Here is an 8,322-nt window from a genome sequence, read left to right as displayed (position 1 = left end):
TCAAAAGATACAGGCTATCAGATTGTATTAAAAAACAAGACTCATCGATATGCTGTCTGTAAGAGACACAGTTTAGAACCAAACACACCCCCAGAATGAAAGTGAGGGGGTGGAAAACCATTTACCATGCTAATGGACACCAAAAGAAAGCTGGGGTGGCAAACCTTATAACAGACCAATTAGATTTTAAAACAAAGACTATAATAAGAGATGAGGAAGGACACTATATCCTACTTAAAGGGTCTATCCAACAAGAAGATCTAACAATCGTAAATATCTATGCCCCTAACGTGGGAGCAGCCAATTATATAAGCCAGTTAATAACAAAAGCAAAGAAACACATTGACAACAATAAAATAATAGTGAGGGACTTTCTGGTAAAGCCCTCACTGAAGTGGACAGATCATCTAAGCAAAAGATCAACAAGGAAATAAAGACATTCAATGACACAATGGACCAAAAGAGTTCACAGACATATTCAGAACATTCCATCCCAAAGCAACGGAATACACATTCTTCTCTAGTGCCCATGGAACATTCTCCAGAATTGATCACATCCTAGATCACAAATCAAGTCTCAACGGCTACCAAAAGATTGGGATTATTCCCTGCATATTTTCAGACCACAGTGCTTTGAAACTAGAACTCAATCACAAGAGGAAAGTTGGAAAGAACTGAAATATATGGAGGCTAGGGAGCATCCTACTAAAGAATGAATGGGTCAAAGAGGAAATTAAGGAAGAATTAAAAAAACTCACGGAAACCAATGAAAATGAAAACACAACTGTTGAAAGGCACGGTATCTGCAAGATATGCTCTTGCTCGCTCGCGTGCGCTTTAGGGAGCCCGTTCCGAGAGCTCTCAGCCACAGTACAGAGTAGAGCGTTCCCTCTAACCCTGTGAACGGCGGGAGCTTGAGGCACGGTATCTGCCCAGATTTCTGCCTTAGAAGGAGGTGCCTGGAATTCAGGGCTCCACGCACCCGTGCCGGAGGAGGGCTAGCTTCGTGACACTAGAGCTGGTGCGAGCGGTGCCTCTGCGCGAAGCCGTTTCTCTCGCCCTGTGATTCAAGGGAATCTTTTCCTAGGCCCTCACGCAGACACACTGAAAGTGTTGCCACCCTCCGCAACCGTGATGCTGTCTACAGCACGGTCCCTCTCCACTGCTGTTAGCTAGTGTTCGGTCACTCTACAGCCTGGCTCCTCCGTGCTAGGGCTTAGGTACCTGGGTCTCCAGGCAGGCCCACAGGGGATAGCAGTGCTAACCTCCTCACACAAGAGAGGGGTCGAGACAGCAGCCTTCCTTACAGGCCTGTTTGTCGGTCAGAGTCACGTTTAAGTTCTATCGCTCATGCTTTCACACAAACACCCCACAAGTGAAGTGTGCGCTCAGGAAGGGCGTTCGTGGCGGAGGCTCGGGGCCTCTAACGTTTGGTTCCTTGGCGTTAGGCCGATGGCAGTTCGGACTAAACGCACACAGGGCCAGACGGCCTGGCCTCAGGAAAGAAGTGTTGCGTCCAGACGCGCCTTGGACCCCTGCTTCTTTCTCCCTTGAAATTCCGCTGGATCCATTCCCCGGCTGGGCACAAAAGCACAGTGGAACAGGGGACCGCGCCCCATGGAGAGGGGACGGGAGCTACAGCTGTGCTGCTTTCCAGGCTGCTTTCTTCCAAGTCAGGGTTGAGCGGCGAGAGTTCCCGAGCAAAGGGGAGCAGTGTGCATGCAGCAGCTCCTGGTAGCAAGAGCTGAGCCGAGAGATGCCTTCCGCAACGGCCTGTTTCTCACCTGGCTTTGGCGGGTGGAACCTGTTCCCCAGGTTCTCGCGCACGGACACCGTACACTGCCTCCTCCCGCAGAGATGTCGGCGGCAGCTACAGCACGGATTCTCTACACTGTTTGCTTCGCGTTCATCCACTACCAATGAGACTTGCATGCCAAAGCGGGGCCGCAGGCCCGGCTTCACGAACGGACTGGGGGGCCGTGTTCTGCCTTCTGCCGCCGCCTGAGTCTCACTCCGAAAATGGTCTGGGAACCGCTGGCAGCGCACGGCCGAAGGCACACGGCAGAATGCTTTCACCCTCAGCAACGGCTGTCCCGGCTGGAGCCAGGATGCTCTCCAGTGTGGTTCCTGCCAGTCAGGGGCTGGTTTTGCGGCCTGCACTCGCACACGGGGCAACGGTCCTGGGCCCAGCAACAAGAGCCGAGCCAAGAGGCGTGTCTTCGGCCCCGGCCACTTGCTCGCTCGGGTGGCCTTTAGGGAGGCCGTTCCCAGAGCTCTCAGCCACAGGACACAGTAGAGCGCGCCCTCTAACCCAGTGACCGGTGGAAGCTTAAGCCACGGTATCTGCCCAGATTTCTGCTTTCGAAGGAAGAGTCTGGACCTCAGGGCTCCACGCACCCGTGCCGGGGGAAGGTTAGCTTCGTGACACTAGAGCTGGTGCAAGAGGTGCCTCTGCGCGAATCTGTTTCTCTTGCCCTGTGTTTCAGGGGAATAGTTTCCTAGGCACTCACGCGGACACACTGAAAGTGTTGCCACCGTGCGGAACCGTGATGGTGTCTAGAGCACGGTCCCTCTCCACTGCTGTTAGCTACTGTTCGGTCACTCTACAGCCTGGCTTCTCGGTGCAAGTGCTTAGGTACCTAGCTCTCCAGGCAGGCCCACAGAGGAGAGCACTGCTAACCTCCTCACACAATAGAGGGGTCGAGACAGCAGCCTTCCTTACAGGCCTGTTTTTCGGTCAGAGTCACATTTAGGTTCCATCGCTCATGCTTGCACACAAACACCCCACAGGTGAAGTGTGCGCTCAGGAAGGGCGTTCGTGGGGTAGGCTCGGGGCCTCTAGCGTTTGGTTCCTTGGCATTAGGCGGATGGCAGTTCGGACTAAACGCACACAGGGCCAGACGGCCTGGCCTCAGGAAAGAGGTGTTCCGTCCAGGGGCGCGTTGGGCCCCTGCTTCTTTCTCCCTTGGAATTCCGCAGGGACCCACTACCCAGCTGGGCACACAAGAACAGTTGAAGAGGTGGCCGCACCCTGTGGACAGGGGACGGGAGCTACAGCTGTGCTGGTTTCCAGTCTGCTTTCTTCCAAGTCAGGCTTGAGCGGCGAGAGTTCCCGAGCCACGGGGAGCAGTGTAGAGGTACCTGCACCGGGTAGCAGGAGCTGAGCCGATAGGTGCCTTCTGCAACGGCCTGTTTCTCCCCTGGCTTTGGCGATGGAACCCGTTCCCCAGGCTCTCGCGCCCGGACACCGTACACTGCCTCCTCCCGCAGAGATGTCGGCGGCAGCTACAGCACAAATTCTCTACACTGTGTTTGCTTCGCGTTCGTCCGCTAGCAATGAGACTTGCATGCCAAAGCGGGGCCGCAAGCCCGGCTTTACGAACGGAGCGGGGGGCCGTGTTCTGCCTTCTGCCGCCGCCTGAGTCTCACTCCGAAAATGGTCTGGGAACCACTGGCAGCGCACGGCCGCTGGCACAAGGCAGAATGCTTTCACCCTCAGCAACGGCTGTCCCGGCTGGAGCCAGGATGCTCTCCAGTGTGGTTCCTGCCAGTCAGGGGCTGGTTTTGGGGCCTGCACACGCACACGGGGCAACGGTCCTGGGCCCAGCAACAAGAGCCGAGACAAGAGGCGTGTCTTCGGCCCCGGGCTCTAGCTCACTCGCTTGGGCTTAAGGGAGGCCGTTCCCACTGCTCTCAGCCTGAGGACACAGTAGAGCGCGCCCTCTACCCCAGTGACCGCCGGGAGCTTAAGGCATGGTATCTGCCCAGATTTCTGCCTTCGACCGTGGTGCATGGAATTCAGGGCTCCACACACCCGAGCCGGGGGAAGGCCAGCTTCGTGATGCTAGATCTGATGCGAGCGGTGCCTCTGCGCGAAGCCGTTTCTCTCGCCCTCTGATTCAAGGAAATCGTTTCCTAGGCCCTCACGGAGACACACTGAAAGTGTTCCCACCCTCCGCAACTGAGATGGTGTCTAAAGCACGGTCCCTCTCCACTGCTGTTAGCTAGTTTTCGGTCACCTTACAGCCTAGCTTCTCCGAGCTAGTGCTTAGTTAGGTACCTAGGTACCTAGGTCTCCAGGCAGGCCCACAGCGGAGAGCAGTGCTAACCTCCTCACACAATAGAGGGGTCGAGACAGCAGCCTTCCTTACAGGCCTGTTTTTCGGTCAGAGTCACATTTAGGTTCCATCGCTCATGCTTGCACACAAACACCCCACAGGTGAAGTGTGCGCTCAGGAAGGGCGTTCGTGGGGTAGGCTCGGAGCCTCTAGCGTTTGGTTCCTTGGCATTAGGCGGATGGCAGTTCGGACTAAACGCACACAGGGCCAGACGGCCTGGCCTCAGGAAAGAGGTGTTCCGTCCAGAGGCGCGTTGGGCCCCTGCTTCTTTCTCCCTTGGAATTCCGCAGGGACCCACTACCCAGCTGGGCACACAAGCACAGTTGAAGAGGTGGCCGCACCCTGTGGACAGCGGACGGGAGCTACAGCTGTGCTGGTTTCCAGTCTGCTTTCTTCCAAGTCAGGCTTGAGCGGCGAGAGTTCCCGAGCCACGGGGAACAGTGTAGAGGTAGCAGCTCCTGGTAGCAAGAGCAGAGCCGTGAGGTGCCTTCCACAACGGCCTGTTTCTCACCTGGCTTTGGCGTATGGAAACCGTTCCCCAGGCTCTCGCGCACGGACATTGTACATTGCCTCCTCTAGCAGAGAGGTCGGCGGCCGCTACAGCACGGATTCTCTACACTGTGTTTGCTTCACGTTCGTCCGCTAGCAATGAGACTGGCATGCCAAGGCAGGGCCGCAGGCCTGGCTTCACGAACCAAGCGGGGGGCCGTGTTCTGCCTTCTGCCGCCGCCTGAGTCTCACTCCGAAAAAGGTCTGGGACTTGCTGGCAGCGCACGGCCGCTGGCACACGGCAGAATGCTTCCACCCTCAGCAACGGCTGTTCCGGCTGGTGCCAGGATGCTCTCCAGTGTGGTTTCTGCCAGTCAGGGGCTGGTTTTGGGGCCTGCACTCGCACCCGGGGCAACGGTCCTGGCCCCAGCACCAAGAGCCGAGCCAAGAGGCGTGTCTTCGGCCCCGGCCACTTGCTCGCTCGGGTGGCCTTTAGGGAGGCCGTTCCCACAGCTCTCAGCCACAGGACACAGTAGAGCGCGCCCTCTAACCCAGTGACCGGTGGAAGCTTAAGCCACGGTATCTGCCCAGATTTCTGCGTCCGAAGGAAGAGCCTGGACCTCAGGGCTCCACGCACCCGTGCCGGGGGAAGGCTAGCTTCGTGACACTAGAGCTAGTGCAAGAGGTGCCTCTGCGCGAATCCGTTTCTCTCGCCCTGTGTTTCAGGGGAATAGTTTCCTAGGCACTCACGCGGACACACTGAAAGTGCTGCCACCGTCCGGAACCGTGATGGTGTCTAGAGCACGGTCCCTCTCCACTGCTGTTAGCTACTGTTCGGTCACTCTACAGCCTGGCTTCTCCGTGCTAGTGCTTAGGTACCTAGCTCTCCAGGCAGGCCCACAGAGGAGAGCACTGCTCACCTCCTCACACAAGAGAGGGGTCGAGACAGCAGCCTTCCTTACAGGCCTGTGTCTCGGTCAGAGTCACGTTTAGGTTCCATCGCTCATGCTTTCACACAAACACCCCACAGGTGAAGTGTGCGCTCAGGAAGGGCGTTCGTGGCGGAGGCTCGGGGCCTCTAGCCTTTGGTTCCTTGGCGTTAGGCGGATGGCACTTTGGACTAAAAGCACACAGGGACAGACGGCCTGGCCTCAGGAAAGAGCTGTTGCGTCCAGAGGCGCCTTGGACCCCTGCTTCTTTCTCCCTGGAATTCCGCTGGGACCCACTCCGCAGCTGGGCACACAAGCACGGTTGAACCGGTGGCCGCGCCCCGTGGAGAGGGGACGGGAGCTACAGCTGTGCTGGTTTCCAGGCTGCTTTCTTCCAAGTCAGGGTTGAGCGGCGAGAGTTCCCGAGCCACGGGGAGCAGTGTACAGGTACCTGGACCGGGTAGCAGGAGCAGAGCCGATAGGTGCCTTCCGCAACGGCCTGTTTCTCACCTGGCTTTGGCGCATGGAACCCGTTCCCAAGGCTCTCGTGCCCGGACACCGTACGCTGCCTCCTCCCGCAGAGAGGTCGGCGACAGCTACAGCACGGATTCTCTACACTGTGTTTGCTTCGCGTTCGTCCGCTAGCAATGAGACTTGCATGCCCAAGTGGGGCCGGAGGCCCGGTTTCACGAACCAAGTGGGGGGCCGTGTTCTGCCTTCTGCCGCCCCCTGAGTCTCACTCCGAAAATGGTCTGGGACTAGCTGGCAGCGCACGGCCGCAGGCACAAGGCAGAATGTTTCCACCCTGAGCAACGGCTGTCCCGGCTGGAGCCAGGACGCTCTCCAGTGTGGTTCCTGACAGTCAGGGGCTGGTTTTGAGGCCTGCACTCGCACACGGGGCAACGGTCCTGGGCCCAGCAACAAGAGCCGAGCCAAGAGTCGTGTCTTCGGCCCCGGGCTCTTGCTCGCTCGGTTGGGCTTTAGGGAGGCCGTTCCCAGAGCTCTCAGCCCCAGTAACAATAGAGCGCGCCCTCTAAGGCAGTGACCGGCGGGAGCTTAAGGCACGGTATCTGCCCAGATTTCTGCCGTCGATGGAGGTGCCTGGAATTCAGGGCTTCACGCACCCGTGCCGGTGGAAGGCTAGCTTCGTGACCCTAGAGCTGATGCGAGCGGTGCCTCTCCGCGAAGCCGTTTCTCTCGCCCTGTGATTCAAGGGAATCTTTTCCTAGGCCCTCACGCAGACACACTGAAAGTGTTGCCACCCTCCGCAACCGTGATGCTGTCTACAGCACGTTCCTTCTCCACTGCTGTTAGCTAGGGTTCGGTCACTCTACAGCCTGGCTTCTCCGTGCTAGGGCTTAGGTACCTGGGTCTCCAGGCAGGCCCACAGGGGATAGCAGTGCTAACCTCCTCACACAAGAGAGGGGTCGAGACAGCAGCCTTCCTTACAGGCCTGTTTGTCGGTCAGAGTCACGTTTAAGTTCTATCGCTCATGCTTTCACACAAACACCCCACAGGTGAAGTGTGCGCTCAGGAAGGGCGTTCGTGGCGAAGGCTCGGGGCCTCTAACGTTTGGTTCCTTGGCGTTAGGCCGATGGCAGTTCGGACTAAACGCACACAGGGCCAGACGGCCTGGCCTCAGGAAAGAGGTGTTGCGTCCAGACGCGCCTTGGACCCCTGCTTCTAATTTAAGTGCCACATTAAAATACTAGAGCAATTCTGAGGAGAAACTAAGAGTAATCAAGGAAAGCTTTTGTGCCTTCCTAAATGAGAGAACTTCCTGTGCTTAGAACTACTTGCGTGTAAGGCCTTGCTGGCATTAGGGCATCTAGAGTCTGAGAGTGGAAGCCAAAGCGGAAATGGCTGACAGAGTCTGGAGAATCAGGAGGAGCAGGTGAAATCTGGACTCTTAAATTTATAAACTATGTTTAAGAACTGACTGGAAAAACAGTTCATAATCTTGGCAGAAAAGAAAATGGTACATTATGTAATTTTATCTGGGCTAGGGACAAAGAGGATCTAACATTTACTTTCACAGAGCACTCGTGAAGTTGTTTTGAACAGTAGTGACTATTGCAAAGAATCTAAGGGATGAAATTTGGGGAAACTTGCCACAAGCTGCCAGGGAAAAGAGTGAAAAGACTCTACTCACACAAAATGGCCCCCATAAAACCAGGTCGGGGGTTTCTGTTTGGGGAGGGGCATGGTTACACGACAATGCTATCTCTTTGGCTGTGTAGGAATTTTTGACCTGAGCTGTGAATTTAGTTCAAAGCCAAAAACTGAAGGGCCGGGATAACCCCCTCTATTTCCCTCCATTCAGAGGAAGACCCGATAAAAAACTTGAGGGGTTTTGTGTCTAGGATAAGAACTTCCACCCTTCACCATTTGAGTTTGCCTTTCAAGAGTCATTATGAAATGGGGCCATTTACATCAAAATCATAGTTCTGATTCTGGTTCTTCCTTTCAGCAAAATGAGGTAGCTTTACATTTAGAGGACTGTGGTAACACATGTAGCATTTGGTGTTTAGGTTTAGATTAATACAGGCTAATGCAATCTTGTAGTTCCAATAAAAGGGTTTTAACCCACTAATATAATAGCCTACATAAGTAACAAACATCAGAAATATAACTAGCGATTTTTGAGTTTAAAAAGTTATTTTAGGGAGGGAGGGGGCTGAGGGAGAGGGACAGGGAATCCAGGCAGACTCCGAGCTCAGCCCGGAGCCCGACCTGGGACTTGATCCCATGACCTGAGCCACCCGAGCTGAAACCAAGAGTCGGAT

This window comes from Eumetopias jubatus, unplaced genomic scaffold (assembly GCF_037043125.1).
Source record: "Eumetopias jubatus isolate StellerSeaLion01/CBP00866 unplaced genomic scaffold, mEumJub1_p1.0 scaffold_4, whole genome shotgun sequence".
NCBI lineage: Eukaryota > Metazoa > Chordata > Mammalia > Carnivora > Otariidae > Eumetopias > Eumetopias jubatus.
Note: the sequence above shows the minus strand (reverse complement) of the source record.